Source organism: Sinocyclocheilus grahami, unplaced genomic scaffold, assembly GCF_001515645.1.
Source record: "Sinocyclocheilus grahami isolate Dianchi unplaced genomic scaffold, SAMN03320097.WGS_v1.1 scaffold920.1, whole genome shotgun sequence".
Taxonomy (NCBI): domain Eukaryota; kingdom Metazoa; phylum Chordata; class Actinopteri; order Cypriniformes; family Cyprinidae; genus Sinocyclocheilus; species Sinocyclocheilus grahami.
The window spans coordinates 72,940-81,072 of NW_015506099.1; the positions used below are offsets into that span (position 1 = coordinate 72,940).

The 8,133-nt window shown below is 40.3% G+C and overlaps 1 pseudogene; it reads right to left on the reverse strand.

Moving 5' to 3' along the window:
- Positions 1 to 351: 351 nt before the first annotated feature.
- LOC107564258 (extracellular calcium-sensing receptor-like) overlaps positions 352 to 8,133 on the reverse strand; it is a 10,813-nt pseudogene continuing 3,031 nt past the window's right edge.

Sequence of the window (8,133 nt, forward strand, 5' to 3'; positions counted from 1 at the left end):
GTTAAGAGCATTTCTGAGTTACAGTACAATAATTGAGAAGCTGACATGACATTCTTTTGGCAGTTAAACATTTGCAGTGGCCATGTCATTATCATTGACCGCAAGTTGTCATAACTTTATCATAAAAAATCACATATTCTCATATTCACTCATAAAGGTCTGATAATGCCTTAAAAGACTTACAGTGTGTGAAACCAAAGAGATAGAATGATGAAAGTTGCCTTACTTTATTTCCACTAGAGGGAGATAATATCTGTTGCATTCACTTGGATGACTGAAAATTGTCCAGGTCTTCACTGAGCCCTTTGATGTATGATGTGACCTTTTTTTTGTATATTCAGCTACTTGTGTTTATTCTGCATCTTTTGATTGCATATGAACAAGTTAATGTGTCATTTTTCCTTGTAAATTTGTGTGTGTGTGTGTGTGTGTGTGTTTGCACCTGGTCTTAGTAGGACAACATAACATTTTGGAATGAAAATACAGATCAGTAGACTATAACTGGATGCTAAAATGGCAAATATCTCCACTGCTTCTTTAAACGTCCCAGGTGTGCTTAGCTAAGCTGGGATAAAGGCAATCCAGACAGCACAGAATATGAGCATGCTGAATGTGATGAATTTGGCTTCATTAAAGTTATCATGCAGCTTCCGAGCTAGAAAAGCCAGAATGAAGCACAAGACAGCCAGTAAGCCAATATAACCCAGCATAGTCCAGAAACTGACATCTGGGCCTAATCTGCATTCTAGGATGATATTTTCTCTGTAATAGCTCATGTTCATATATGGTGGAGGTGGGGATATTGTTAACCAAAGAAAACAGATGAGGACCTGTACAAGAGTAAAGCCAGCAACACTGATTCTCTGTTGAAGAGGCCCAAACCATTTCATGACATTTCTTCCTGGAAGTGTAGCTTTGAAAGCCATTAACACCACAATTGTTTTCCCCAAAACACAAGAGATACAGAGGACAAAAGTGATCCCAAACGCTGTGTGACGCAACATACAGGACCACTCAGTGGGCCGACCGATGAAAGTAAGTGAACAGAGGAAACAAAGAGTCAATGAGATGAGCAGCAGAAAGCTCAGCTCTGAGTTGTCAACGGTTTCTATTGGTGTGTCTTTGTAGTGAAAAAAATACTACAAATATGAACATAGTTAGAAATGCCCCAAGTAACCCAAACATCATCAAAAGGATACCAATGATTTCGGTGAATGACAGGAATTCCACTGTCTTTATGACACACTCATCACCTCTGCTATTGGACATTGGACCAGTTTCCAAAAGGGCACTTCACACAGTCAGATGAATTTGGTGTGGGTGAAAAATGGAATTGCAATAGTAATGAGCCTGTTATTTCAATTAAGCCTCTTCTAGCTGATCATATACTACTAACTGATCATTTACCACTCCTTTAAAAATAGACGTAAGTGTTTTAAATGGTGTTATTATGACAGTTTATACGATCATTTCGATTAAAATGTTTGTAAACCTTTTCCATTTGATCCTCTTTTGATGAACTGCAAGTGTTAAAAGAGCAATTAAACAAGCATTACCTGTTGTGTTACTTATCTCTCCTGGAGGGCATGGGATAGAGTCAAAACAGCAGATGGGCCATCCTTTCTGCACCGCTTTCCTAGTGCCCAGGGGACAGCTCTTACTGCACACAGGCACAGGCACCTGCCACACACCAGGGGAAATCTACTTGGACAACAATAGAAAAATAATATGCTGTGTGACATGTTTGCACATGTTTACACATGTTTGTCTGTGCCGTTATGATGCATCGCTGCATCACATGTGCATTTGGGGATTTTGTTTTGATTGTTGAGTTCATTTGAAAAGAGACTCTTACAGTCCTTAGGCCTCCTCCCCAGATGATGTTGACATTGTTCATAGTAAACTGTTGCCCACGAGGCTGAGTTGCATCATAGTAGCCAATTGTGACTACTTCCATTGTGCCTTTTGTGACCTTTGGTAAGTTTACCTGTACATATCTCGCAGGGGAGTCACCTTTGCTATCGAAAAACAGTGTATCTTCACCATTCATGGTGAAATTCAAAGTCTGCAGATAATGTAAAATCTAAAATGGCAAAACATTTTTTTTTTGTAAATTGATAGCACCATATGGTGACTACATTGATTAAAAGTGTATTTAAATAATAAATTAATTCATCTTTTGTTTGAATCAAGCAGTTTACTTGGATGTTTACATATATTTAAAGTTAGATATTTAGATTTCCTATTTAGAAGATATTTTACTTGCCAGGATTGTATTGTAGTTGGTTGGGTACAGGTGGCGTTAGCAAATGGGCCTTTTTGTTGCTAACATGACAATAGATTATCCAGTGCATGTGCAATTGCATGTACAACCTTGTAGACATTATTGGCATATCTCAGATCAAACACATCAATAAAAGGATGTCTGACATATTTTAAGTGCTCTGAGCCATTGCATGACCTTTGTGTTGTATTTGGGCCCAGTGAGCATGGAAAAATCTTTTTCCCAGAATTATTTGAGAAACATACTTTTAGGAAACTGAGAGGGGTTGACATCTTGTAGAAAAGGGCCTAGTCCAGGTATTTGAGCATTGCGGACAGTGAATCCTATATATCGAATTAGCAAAGTGTGGCCTTAGCTATCTACAAAAGAGTCATCTGTAATCCAGGCATCACTTCCGATCCACTGCAGTCCTGTAATAGTTTGCCTGTATAGCTCATCCACCAGTATCTTAATCTCTCTGTGTGACATGAAAGCCATTATTACCTTAGATGTGGAGGTTCTGATAGTGTCTACAATATTTGCTAATGACGCTTTTGATCCTGTGCTTTCAAAAGCTTCTGAGTATTCAATACAGACTCCCTTCTCCTGTGCAGCCTTAATGAATGTGGCAATGCCATTTTTACCATAATCATTGTCATTGCTTAAGGCTCCAACCCATGTCCAACCAAACTGTTTCACCAGCTGGGCCAGTGCTCTGCTTTGATAGTAATCACTTGGAATAGTTCTGAAGAAAGAAGGAAACTCTTTTATGTTGCTTAGGCAAGCACAGGTAGCAAAATAGGTAGTAAAATGACTGATCTGTGTGAACACAAATACAAATGTGACAACAGCATGAATGAGACTGAGATAAATTAATTCTTTTTTAGTACCTGTTTTTCCCTCCATGTGAACAGACCATCAGTTATGTAAATAAGACAAAACTATTTTTAACATCTTTATCTGTATAATATATGTTTAGCTTTTGCCATGTAATACATAAACTAATACAAAACAATTTAAGACTTTAGGAACATCTATAGATTTTGTTTACAGAGAGAGCCAGTAACAAAAAAAAAATAGATTTATAGTGTTTTGGAACCAAACTCTTCATATATATATATATATATATGAAGAGTTTGGTTCCAAAACACTATAAATCCATTTTGATTAATTTGAGTAAAAATGTGTTTTCTTTACCAAGAAAGTGGCAAGATGAAAACCACTATTTTCTGTTTCAAACTTTCACATAGCATCTTTAGGTTATAATAACATTAAAAATTTATTTTCAAAGATTTATTATAAAATTTGTATAATGTTTTCCCCAAAATGCAATAAATCCATGACACAAATTTTTTTTTTTTTCAAAATGCAATAAATCCATTGAATCAATATAAAAGTTATGTTTCATATTGAAACTGTTGAAAATACACAACATAGTAAGTTGATCCACATATGACAGCCTCTGAACTTGGTCAATACTAATCTTATATGCAGGCACTGGACTAAAAATACATTAATCGCTCCCAAAAAGAATTCAGCGGGTCATCTTGTTAATGCTATCAATTAATTACAACAATAAAAGAAAATTACATCATGAACATACATGAACAACATCACATTAAACCACAGAAATTACAAAATGACATTTCCCTTACATTCAACTTCCAAAAGTGCATTCATCTTTGCTATGTTACATTAATTTAGTTGACTAGTGCTATACGCTGTATTAACAAACACATAAATGGCATAAATAAAAACACTTACACTGACAAGCTACTAAGTTTCGAAGTTCATAATCGAATGCGACTCATCTGCGATTATGAACGTGATATTGCAGTGATCTATGGCTCTGTGCATTAAATGCCGCTCCATCTGAAAGCACGTGATGGAGATTTACTATTAATCACAGAACCGTCTTTCAGAAATCAGAAAGAGCTTTATTGCCAAGTATGTTTGCACATACAAGGAATTTGTTATAGTGTCACAAGCTTCCAGTACACGGAGACAACAACAACAACACACAGATAATAAAAATGAGATGTGAATAAAATACACATGCATAAATATAAACCACAAAAAAACTAGTTTTTTAGCGTAGTTCCTCTTGGCCACTCTAAACTCCTTATTCAGTGTGTTTCTGGCCTGATTGTACAAGATTGTACAATGCCCCCCCTTTTGTATGCGTCCTCTTTGGCCTGATGAAGATGACGAAGTTTTGCTGTAAACCATGGCTTATCATTATTGAATGTTAAATGAGTTCTGGTAGGGATGCACATGTTTTCACAGATACTGATACATGATGTTACAGATTCCGTGAGCTCGTCCAGATCGTTGGTGGCTTCTTCAAAAACACTCCAATCAGTGCAGTCGAAACAGGCTTGCAATGCCTGCTCTGTTTCGTTGGTCCATCTCTTTACAGACTTTACTACAGGTTTAGCAGATTTAAGTTTATGCCTGTAAGTCAGTATAAAATGAACCAGGCAGTGGTCTGAAAGTCCTACAGCTGCTCTGGGGACCGAGCGATATGCATCCTTTATTGTGGAGTAACAATGGTCCAGAATATTACTGTCTCTGGTGGGACATGTAACATGCTGTCTGTATTTTGGCAGTTCACGGGAAAGATTTGCTTTATTAAAGTCCCCGAGAATGATTAAAACAGAGTCCGGGTGTTGTTGCTCTGTGATCAGATCAGCGAGTTTCTGTAAAGCTGAGCTCACGTGTGCTTGCGGAGGGATGTAAATACTCACGAGAATGAACGAGTGAAACTCCCGCGGCGAATAGAATGGCTTACAGTAAATAAAAGCTCTTCTAGATCGGAACAGCACATCTTCTTTAACGCTGTAACATCTGTACACCACCTCTCGTTGATGTAAAAGCATGTCCCGCTGCCGCGTGATTTCCCTGTTGATTCTGCGTCGCGGTCTGCTCTAAACAGCTGAAAGCCCGGGAGACTCAACGCGCTGTCCGGAATGGCGTCTTTCAGCCAGGTTTCCGTGAAACACAGAGCAGCAGAGTGTGAAAAATCCTTATCTCCGAGAGCGGAGATTCGCCAGATGGATGCTCGGCAACGGCGTTCTTAATCCGCGATTCCTGAGCTTCACGAGCGTGCCGGCTCACTTCCCCCGTCTGCGCATCCTGAAGCGCTTGATCAGCGCAGCAGCTCCGCCGACTACAACGTTCAGCAAAACGTCTGAATAAACGAAATCCGGTAGAAGATTGTGTGGTGTGTTCTGCCGAATGCTCAGCAGCTCATCCCTGGTAAAACTGATCGTGTTTGAGAAACAAAAAACACGAAAAACGAACAAAAACAGTACAAACACTGGAGAGCCAAATACTGAGGCTGCCGTCTGCGGCGCCATCATATGTAATAAATCATAAATCATACATCATGTAATAATTCCTGACGAGATGCGCATGACAATCTATTAATCACAGAACCGTCTTTCCTGACGAGATGCACATGACAATCACATGGGATTTATGGTGCAGCCCTAATTTTTTTGTTTGTTTGTTGATCACGAAGTACATTTACATTTAGTCATTTAGCAGACGCTTTTATCCAAAGCGACTTACAAATGAGGACAATAAAAGCAGTCAAAACTAAAAGCAGTCAAAACAAAAGAGCAACAATAAATAAATGCAAATGACAAGTCTCGCTTAGCCTAACGCAGTACACGTAGCAAGGTGTGTATATATATGAATATATCAATGAATTCCAAGATGGCGGCGTGTGAACAGCACGAGGCTCAGCGTCTCTCCAGTTTCTGCAAATTACTTCTTATTTTACTAGTTATTTTCAGCGCAGTTGTTCGACATAGCTACGCATTAACCTCTTACAACCGTCACACACTATTGGATATCAAACTTTGCTACACAAACACTGATGTGGATACAACACTAGATCTTCAGCTACTACCTCCCGAATTACTTCGGTCACCGGGCTCAAGTGAATCAGTCAGTCCGACAGGAAGTGCCCGTCGTCGGCGCTGCGAACGTAAAAAAAGACGGGGTAAGCGGAGCGGCCTGCGGGCTAAGCTAAAGCTCAACCCGCGTCGTCCAGCGATATCAAGCATCTTCCTCGCTAATGTACGATCTCTGGCAAACAAGATCGACGAGCTACGACTTCGGATCACTCAGCAGATGTTTATAGACTGCAACGTTATGGTTTTCACAAAAACTTGGCTCAATAGCAGCATTCCAAATAGCATGATTGGGCTAGAGGGGCGCAATATCTACAGGGCTGACAGAACGGCTGAGGACTCCGGTAAAAGCAAATGTGGGGGTGTTTGCCTCTATGTAAACAGATCCTGGTGCTCCGATGTTGTTATTACTAAATCCCACACTTCTGCTGATATTGAATACATCTTTATCAAGTGCAGACCCTTTTTTCTGCCTCGTGAATTTACAACTGCCATAATTTCTGCAGTGTATGTACCCCCCGGATGCTAATGCTAAACTAGCCATGAAAGAACTATCTTCTGTTGTTGGTAAGCTGCAAACAACACATCCAGATGGAGTCTTTATTATTGCTGGTAATTTCAATCATGCCAATCTGAGAACAACTCTCCCCAAATTTTATCAAAATGTTACTTGCCCAACAAGAGGAGACAATACTCTTGATCACGTTTATACAAACATCCCTGATGCTTACAAAGCAACTCCCCTCCCCCACATTGGACAATCTGATCACCTCTCCTTGTTCCTGCTACCCAAATACACCCCAATCATCAAATGTGTGAAACCCACTGTGAGGGCTGTTAAAGTTTGGCTGGAAGAAGCAGACTCTTCACTACAGCAGGAGTTCCAGAACACAGACTGGAATTTGTTTGCTTCTCGGGACACACTGGACTCCCACACAGATGTTAATACCTACACCAGCTCTGTTCTGCATCATTTCAACGAATGTGTTGGCAAGGTAACCACCCATAAAGTAGTTAAAATGTACCCCAATCAGAAACCCTGGATGAACAAGGAAATGTGCTTCCTCCCGAAGGCACGTGACGCTGCTTTCAAATCTGGCGACCGTGATGCCTACAGCTTATCCAGGTCCAATCTGAAGAGGGGAATTTAGTCTCCTAAATACAACTACAAACTGCGCATTGAGGACAGATTTAAAAACAATGACCCTCGGCGCATGTGGAGAGGCATCCATGCCCTCACAAACTATAAACCAGCAAACAGCACACCCCCAAACAGCAATGCCACCTTCCCTGATGAACTGAACAACTTTATGCTCGCTTTGATCGTGGAAACACAGAACCACCCATCAAAGCTGTGCTCACACCTGACGACCTGCCGCTCACACTTTCCACCAGTGACGTGTGCTCCACCTTGCGTAAGGTGAATGCACATAAAGCTGCCGGCCCTGATGGCATCCCTGGCCGAGTGCTTAGGACCTGTGCAGAACAGCTGACTGAGGTCTTCCCCAACATTTTCAACCTCTCTTTGGCCCAAGCCATTGTTCCCAACTGCTTTAAAACAACCACCATTGTACCCGTACCAAAACATGCTGGTGCAGTGGCTCTCAATGCCTCAGAGCCCTGACTTAAACCCAATTGAGCATCTCTGGAGAGACCTAAAAATGGCTGTCCACCAACGTTTACCATCCAACCTGACAGAACTGGAGAGGATCTGCAAGGAGGAATGGCAGAGGATCCCCAAATCCAGGTGTGAAAAACTTGTTGCATCTTTCCCAAAAAGACTCATGGCTGTATTAGATCAAAAAGGTGCTTCTACTAAATACTGAGCAAAGGGTCTGAATACATAGGACCATGTGATATTTCAGTTTTGCTTTTTTAATAAATCTGCAAAAATGTCAAAAATTCTGTGTTTTTCTGTCAATATGAGGTGCTGTGTGTACATTAATGAGG